Below are 7,870 nucleotides of genomic sequence, written 5' to 3' on the forward strand. Positions count from 1 at the left end.
GAGGGCAGAATGTTTCTCTCTACTTGAGTTCCTTTTCAGAATATTTATTTTCTAGAAACTAATATACCATCTTCCAAAATTAATGGATATTTTTAGTAGACTAAAGATCTCTAAAATAATAATTGAATTTTAGAAGACATTGGGATTTTAACAACACTGATAAACAACCACTTCCTTTGTTCTTTGGGAGAGATTCAGAAATAATCCTATTTCAGTAGCTACTACTCTGGTTTTTATGTAATAAAATTAGTCTTGTTTTGGAAAAATAGGAAGTGAATAATAGGAAATAAGGTTAAGTATGATTCTAAAATAAGAGCATCGTTGCCTACCTGATAAAATAGTGAAAGTAAATGCTAAGCTTCTTTAGATAAATTATTCATCTAGTGGCTTTTTATAATATTATTATTGTTTTTAGAAAAAAAAAAGAGTGGGTGGATAATAAAGCTTGAATTTCAGAGTCAGCAGCTTGGTTAAAGAATAAAATTACCTTGTTTCAGAATGCAATTTCTCCACCTAGGTGGTTATAGTGCAAATGAAAGTTTTCCCATTTTAAAATAGGTTTTCTTTTTTGGTTATAAAATATGTAAAATGTTTTAAAAACCAGCATATTTGTATTTATTTGATAATTCCAAAATCACCAGTTTTCTTACTGGATGAATTGAAATATGTTAAGAAAACAACAGTCTATATTATTTAGCATAGCTTGATTAGAAGCTCTTTATTAAATATTTCGCTATATGCAAAGAGTTGTGTGTCCCTAGGGGGCATTTAACCTAGTAGGAAAAGGGGACATATATCTCATAAGTTAACTAATAGTCCCAGACAGTGTGAACTAAGACCCAAAGGGGAGGTGTAGCTATCCTCCAGGATTTACAAGAGAAAAGTTCTCTGACTTATGCTCTGGGGAACTAAGATTTATCTACTATTAAGGAGTCTGAGCCTTATGCAATACTCAGTTGGAAGGCCTTTATCCGAAGGCCTTTATCCGAAATCTTTTTATAGGCAAGGAAAAAAAATTCCCTTTGCTTTTGTATATTTATTGGAGTCCACTTATCAGCCATCCAAGGTTGTTGGTACAATTTCTCAGTGATTCTGCCAGATGAGAGGGAACAGAGGTGGATTAAACAATCTACAGTGTCAGTATATTTTCCCTACAATATCTAATGTGTTTTCTTGCATCCAAGTAAGGAAAATTGTTATTGAAAAACTCAAAACCTTTTATCTTAGGACATTTACAAATAACATTCAGTTTTTCATTATATAGATGTCATAGCTGACAAATTGTACTTGATCTAATTGGGTATTTTTCTCATTTTACTTTAAGTATTATGCTATTATAATTAGCTTTCTAGTTTTTCAAAGACTAAAAAAAATCTATTTTGGTTTTTGGTTTATTTTCTTTAAGGTTTTATGACAGTATTTTGTGTTTGTAATGGAATGTTTAAACTGCAAATAAAGATACCCAGGGTCTAAGTAAATAGCTTGGGAATCAGGTCAATGTGCAAATCCTTGATATACTCTGTATTCTCTTGAAATGATACTTAATTTCCGAACACCATGCTCCTGATGTTTCTTATATAAAAGAATTAAAAAGACTTTCGTCATGTCACTCTTTTTCCTTCATTGTTGTCTTTATGGATCTGGATTCAAAGGACATTTCAGTCAGTTTGAAAAAAATACAACCAAGTATTTACAGATTTTTTCTACCTCTTACACTGATTAACTATCTTCTTCCTGTCTGTTTTTTCTTTCAGTTGAGTATTCCCAATTGCCCAGAGTAGTTATGATATGGTTGTGAAGTGATGGGGTTCAGGGCTGACAGCCAAGAAAGAACTCAAGATTTCTTTGGTGCAAAAAGGTGGTTTTATATGAAAGCACTGAGACAGGATCCATGGGCAGAAAGAGCTGCACTGGGCTCCTGAGGAATAGCTGATTATGTACTTGGAAGTTGGGGGAGGAGAAGACAAAGAGAAGTCTCAAAATGACTTTCATATGCTAAAGAAGACTCACAGGATCCTGGAAGCCTAGCTATTGTCAAGTTAAGGTTGTTTTTCCCTCTAGCAAAGCATTAACATTAAAACAGTTGGGAGTTTCCTGGAGAATGTTATACTCCACCTGCCTCAAGTATTTGTCAGTGGGCTGCAGGTTATAAAGAAATTTAATTTTATCTACATTTCCTTCTTGTCTGTGTTCTCCACTCAGTTATATGTTCCCAAAACGTGTAGAAAAACACCTACTGAAGTTCACTTCTCTCAACACTGAAGATATGGAATATCTATAGTCACTAACCAAGCCCCTCACAGGGTATAGTATCAGAAATCTATTTTATTGCCTTCCCCTTTCCCCTCCATGCCTCCTTCCTCCTCCTGTTTCTCCTTTCTGTACTCTCTGGGTTTTGATTTATGATAGAGTGATAGAGCCCCTACTTTCACTCTCCTTTTGAATTTGAATACCAATAGGTATCTGAGGGCACAGAGAAAACAGAAACTGCAGGGTTTCTTTCATTGTCTTGGCCTTTTTTTTTCTCAGTCTAATTTATATATATATATATATTTTTTTCATATATATATATATATATATATGAAAATCTCAGTGATGCCCATTGTGCATTCAAACAGATAAGTTTTGGCAAATGTGGATTTGATAGAGGAGGCTTAACAGATGGAAAATTATAGATCAAAACAGTCTTAGAAATTTCCCCAGTTTGACTAAACTGAAGACAAGTTTTTTCTTGATTGTAGGCCCCTTCCCTCCCTTTCTTAAATAAATTGTAACTTTTCTTAAGTAAATGTTCTATCTGCCCCCTTTGAAATGCATATAAATCTCTTTTACAGCTTCTTGCCAGTTTAAGGAACCAGGGAATGTCTTTATCAAGGACCTGTGAGTCATTCCTTATTAAATAATTATCAAGGAAGGTAACACTCCTATCTCCCAGTTGCTATGGTAGGATAGGTGCCTAATTTACTGGGTCTCTTGCTCAAAGCTGTGAAATTACTTCCTGTCTTAAAGATATGAGTAAATTAACTTTACCTTTTGGTAAGACCAAACACAGGTGGCCTATGATCCCTTTACCTAGTAGTTCTTAAAAACACTCCATAAGGGTTCAAGATGTCAATGTACAAAGACCCCAAACTCATCCCCTCCCATGGACAGCAAAACAAATGAATGAATGAATAAAATAAATTCTAAATATGGAATAATTTTCCTCTGAAAAGGACCTACAAACTAGATAATTGCACCTTCATAACAAAAGACAAAAGAGTCAAATGGAGAAAGGGTAGGTAAGGGAGACACAGCCTTGCCTGGAACCCTACCTCATATGCAGTGACCCAAAAATTATTAAAAAAAAAAAATCAATGAAACTTTCCCTCAAGGAGTAAAGTGATTGCATACCACATCAGTCCCTCCAACCCTGAGGGTATGTACTAGAAAGATCAGTCCAAAATGTCTCATTTTGAAAATCAATGGGTATTAAGACCAGGAAAATCAAAGAACTCACAAACTCACTCACCCTGAGATCCAGTGCAAAAGGAGCAGATAGAAAAGTGACTAGACCAAAAGCAAAGGAGGATCTACCTACTAATTATAAAGCAGCTATCAGAGAGGCAGGAACCTGCAGGGACTTATCCAGGGCCAGAAATGCTGACAGGTGCCCTGTTAGGCTGCTAGCAATGGAGAAAGTGTTCTCCCCATCCCCAGCCCTAACTGGGCTGGATGAGTGTCTCACTTCTTACCCACCCATTGGAGCATTCAAACCACAATAGGGCCAGAAGAGCAGTCGGAGTGCTGTCTGACAAGCACCCAGCCATGCCAACCTTAGATAGAGACAAAACTGCAACCAGAATAGGCAAACAGCTGGAAATCTGCTCTCCTCACACAGTGTCTGAGCCACAACCAGACCAGGCAAGTAGGCCAAGCCCCACCTTCTCTCTGTAGCAGCTGCAACCCTATCATAGCCAACGGGCACACACACCCATGTGAGAGATATCTGGCTCTGGTGGTCAGGGGAAATTTCGCTTCTGAGCTGCACAGAACAGCTCCAACACACAATCACTCCCCTTCAAGACTGAGGGAAGTAACCATTTCAACTAATACATATAGAAAAACACACAGAAGCAAGCACAGAGACTTAGACAAAATGAGAAGACAGAGGAAATTGTCACAAGAGAAAGAACAGGACAAGGCCATGACCCGAGATCTAAGTAACATTCCTGATAGAGGATTTAAAGTAATGATCACAAAGATACTTGACTTGAGAAAAGAATAGAAGACATCAGTGAGACCATTAACACAGAGAAAAAGAATAACAGATACAAATGGCTCAATAAACAAAGTGAGAAACACGCATGATGGAAAGAACAGCAGGCTAGAAGAATCAAAGGAGCAAATCAATGTCCTAGAAGACAGAGTAGTGGAAGGCAATCAAGCTGAACAAAAAAGAGAAAAAAGAATCATGCAAAATGAGAACAGACTTAAGAACTCTGATTCCATCAAATGTAATAACATTCACATTATAGGAGTCCCAGAAGAAGAAGAGAAAGAAAAAGGGCAGAAAATTTATTTGAAGAAATAATAGATGAAAAATTCCCTAATCTGGGGGAGGAAACAGATATCCAGATCAAGGAGGCAGAAGAACCCCCAACAAAATCAACAAAAGCAGATCCACATCAAGACATATTATAATTAAAATGGCAAAATATATAAAATACAGAAAAAACTGTAAAAGCAGTAAGACAAAAGAAGACCGTTACATACAAGGAAACCCCATAAGGCTACCGGGGGATTTTTAGCAGAAACTTCCCAAGCCAGAGGGAGTCACATTATATATTTAAAGTGCTGAATGGGAAAAATCTGTAGCAAAGAATGCTCTATCTAGCAAGGTTACCATTCAGAATAGAAGGAGACATAAATAGAATCTCCCAGACAAACAAAAACTAAAGGAGTTCATGACCACTAAACCACCTGTAACAAATATTAAAGGGGATTTTTTGAGTAGAAATATTAGTCAAAGGACTCACAAAATAAAAGGATATAAAATATGACACCATATACCTAAAGTATGGGAAGGGAGGAGAAAAGAAAGGTTCAAATTTAAACAACCATCAATTGAATATAGATTTCTATATGACGTGGAGTTTATATGCAAAACTAATGGTAACTACAAATCAAAAATGACTAATAAATATGCAAAGAATAAAGAAAATATTCAAATATACCACTAAAAATCAACAAGCCATGACAGAAAGACAAGAAAGGGTCAGAAAAAATCTTAGATATGACCACAAAACAGGTAATAAAATGGCAATAAATACATATCAATAATTACTTTGAATGTTAATGGACTACATGGTCCAATTAAAAGACATTAGGTGGCAGAATAAATAAAAAATAAGACCCTTATACGTGCTGCCTCCAAGAGACTTAGTTTAGACCTAAAAATACCAGCAGACTGAAAATGAGGGAATAGACATTTATCACGCACATGGATGTTAATAAGAGCCAGAGTAGCATTACTTAGATTAGACAAAATTGACTTTAAAACAAAGACTGTAATAAGAGAAAAAGGACACATTTAATCACTGAGTGTACAATCCAACAAGAAGAAAGAACAATTGTAAATATTTATGCACCCAACATGAGAACACCTAAATACATGAAATAGTTATTAACAAACATAAAGGAACTAACTGATACAATAAGAGTGGGGTAGTTTTTTTTTTTAAGATTTTATTTACTTATTCATGAGAGACAGAGTGAGAGAGAAAGGCAGAGGGAGAAGCAGGCTCCCAAGGAGCAGGGAACCTGATGCAGGACTCGATCCCAGGACCCTGAGATCATGACCTGAGCTGAAAGCAGACACTTAACCATCTGAGCCACCCAGGCGCCCAAGAATGGGGGAGCTTAACACCCCTACTTATATCAATAGAGCATCTAAACAGAAAATCAATAAGGAAACAATGGCTTTGAATGATTCACTGGAACAGATTGATAATAGATATATTCAGAATATTATATCTTAAAAAAAGCAAAATATACATTCAAGTGCACACAAAACATTCTCCAAAACAGATCACATATTAGGTCACAAAACAAGCCTCAATAAAATAAAAAAGATCAAAGTCATTCAATGCATCTTTCCTGACCACCATGCTATTGACACTAGAAGTCAACCACAAGAAAAAAATCTGGAAAGAGCACAAATACATACAGGTTAAATAACATGCTACCAAGCAATGGGTCAAAAAGGAAATAAAAGAAGAAATAAAAAAAAATACATGAAAACAAATGAAAGTAAAAATGAAAACACAACAGTTCAGAACCTTCAGGACACAGCAAAAGCAGTTTTATGAGGGAAGTTTGCAGCAGTACAGGCTTACCTCAGGAAATAAGAAAAATCTTAAATGAACACCCTAATCTTACACATAAGGAAGCTAGAAAAAGAACAAACAAAACCTAAAACCAGAAGAAAGGAAAGATTAAAGCAGAAGTAAATGATACAGAAACTAAAAAACAAAAACAAAAGACAAAACAAACAAAACACAATGGAATAGATCAATAGAATCCGGAGCTGGTTCTTTGAAAAAAATCAGTAAAATTGATAAACCTCTAGCCAGACTTATCAAGAAAGACACAGAAAAGATTCAAATAAAATCACAAATGACAAGGGAGAAATAACAACTAACACCACAGAAATACAAACAATTATAAGGGAATATTATGAAAAAGTATATACCAACAAATTGGACAACCTAGAAGAAATGAATAAATTCCTGGAAACATACAACCCACCAAAACTGGAAGAGGAAGAAATAGAAAATTTGAACCTACTGATAACCAGAAAAGAAATTTAATCAGTTATCCAAAAATGTCCAAGAAACAAAAATCCAGGACCAGATGTCTTCACAGGCAAATTCTGCCAAACATTTAAAGAACTATTAATACCTATTCTTCTCAAACTATTCCAAAAAATAGAAAAGGAAGGAAAACTAAATTAATTCTATGAGGCCAGCATTACCCTGATACCAAAACCAGATAAAGACACCACTAAAAAAGAAAACTACAGGCCCATATCCCTGATGAACACAGATGCAAAAATCCTCAACAAAATACTAGCAAACCCAATCTAAAAATACATTTAAAAAATCATTCTCAACAATCAAGTGGGATTTATTCCTGGGTTGTAAGGGTGGTTCAATATTTGCAAGTCAATCAACCTGATATATCAGTATGAGAAAGGGTAAGAAACATGATCATTTCAATAGACACAGAAAAAGCATTTGACAAAGTACAACATCCATTCATGATAAAAACTGTCAACAAAGTAAGTTTAGAAGGGATATAATTCAACATAATAAAGGTCATATATGAAAACCCACAGCTAATGACATCCTTAATGGGGAAAAACAGAGCTTTTCCCCTAAAGTCAATAATAAGACAAGGATGTCCATTCTTACCACTTTTATTCAGCATAGTACTGGAAGTCCTGGCCACAGCAATCAAAGAACAAAAAGAAATAAAAGGCATTGAAATTGGTAAGGAAGAAGTAAAATTTGCAGGTGACATGTGACTATATATAGAAAACCCAAAAGACTCTACTAAAAAACTGCTAGAACTGATAAATGAATTCAGTAAAGTCACGAAATTTAAAAAAAAAAATCAATGTTTAGAAATACGTTGCATTTCTACACACTAATAATGAAGCAACAGAAGAGAAATTAAGAAAACAATCGCATTTACAATTGCACCAAAAATAATAAGATACCTAGGAATAAACTTAACCAAAGAGGTGAAAGATCTGAGCTTGGTAAACTATAAGAGCCTGATGAAGTTAAAGACAACACAAAGAAATGAAAAGATATTCTATGCTCAT

This window comes from Mirounga angustirostris, unplaced genomic scaffold, assembly GCF_029215605.1.
Source record: "Mirounga angustirostris isolate CCGP_5_RB_7025 unplaced genomic scaffold, mMirAng1.0.hap1 SCAF_6, whole genome shotgun sequence".
Lineage (NCBI taxonomy): Eukaryota > Metazoa > Chordata > Mammalia > Carnivora > Phocidae > Mirounga > Mirounga angustirostris.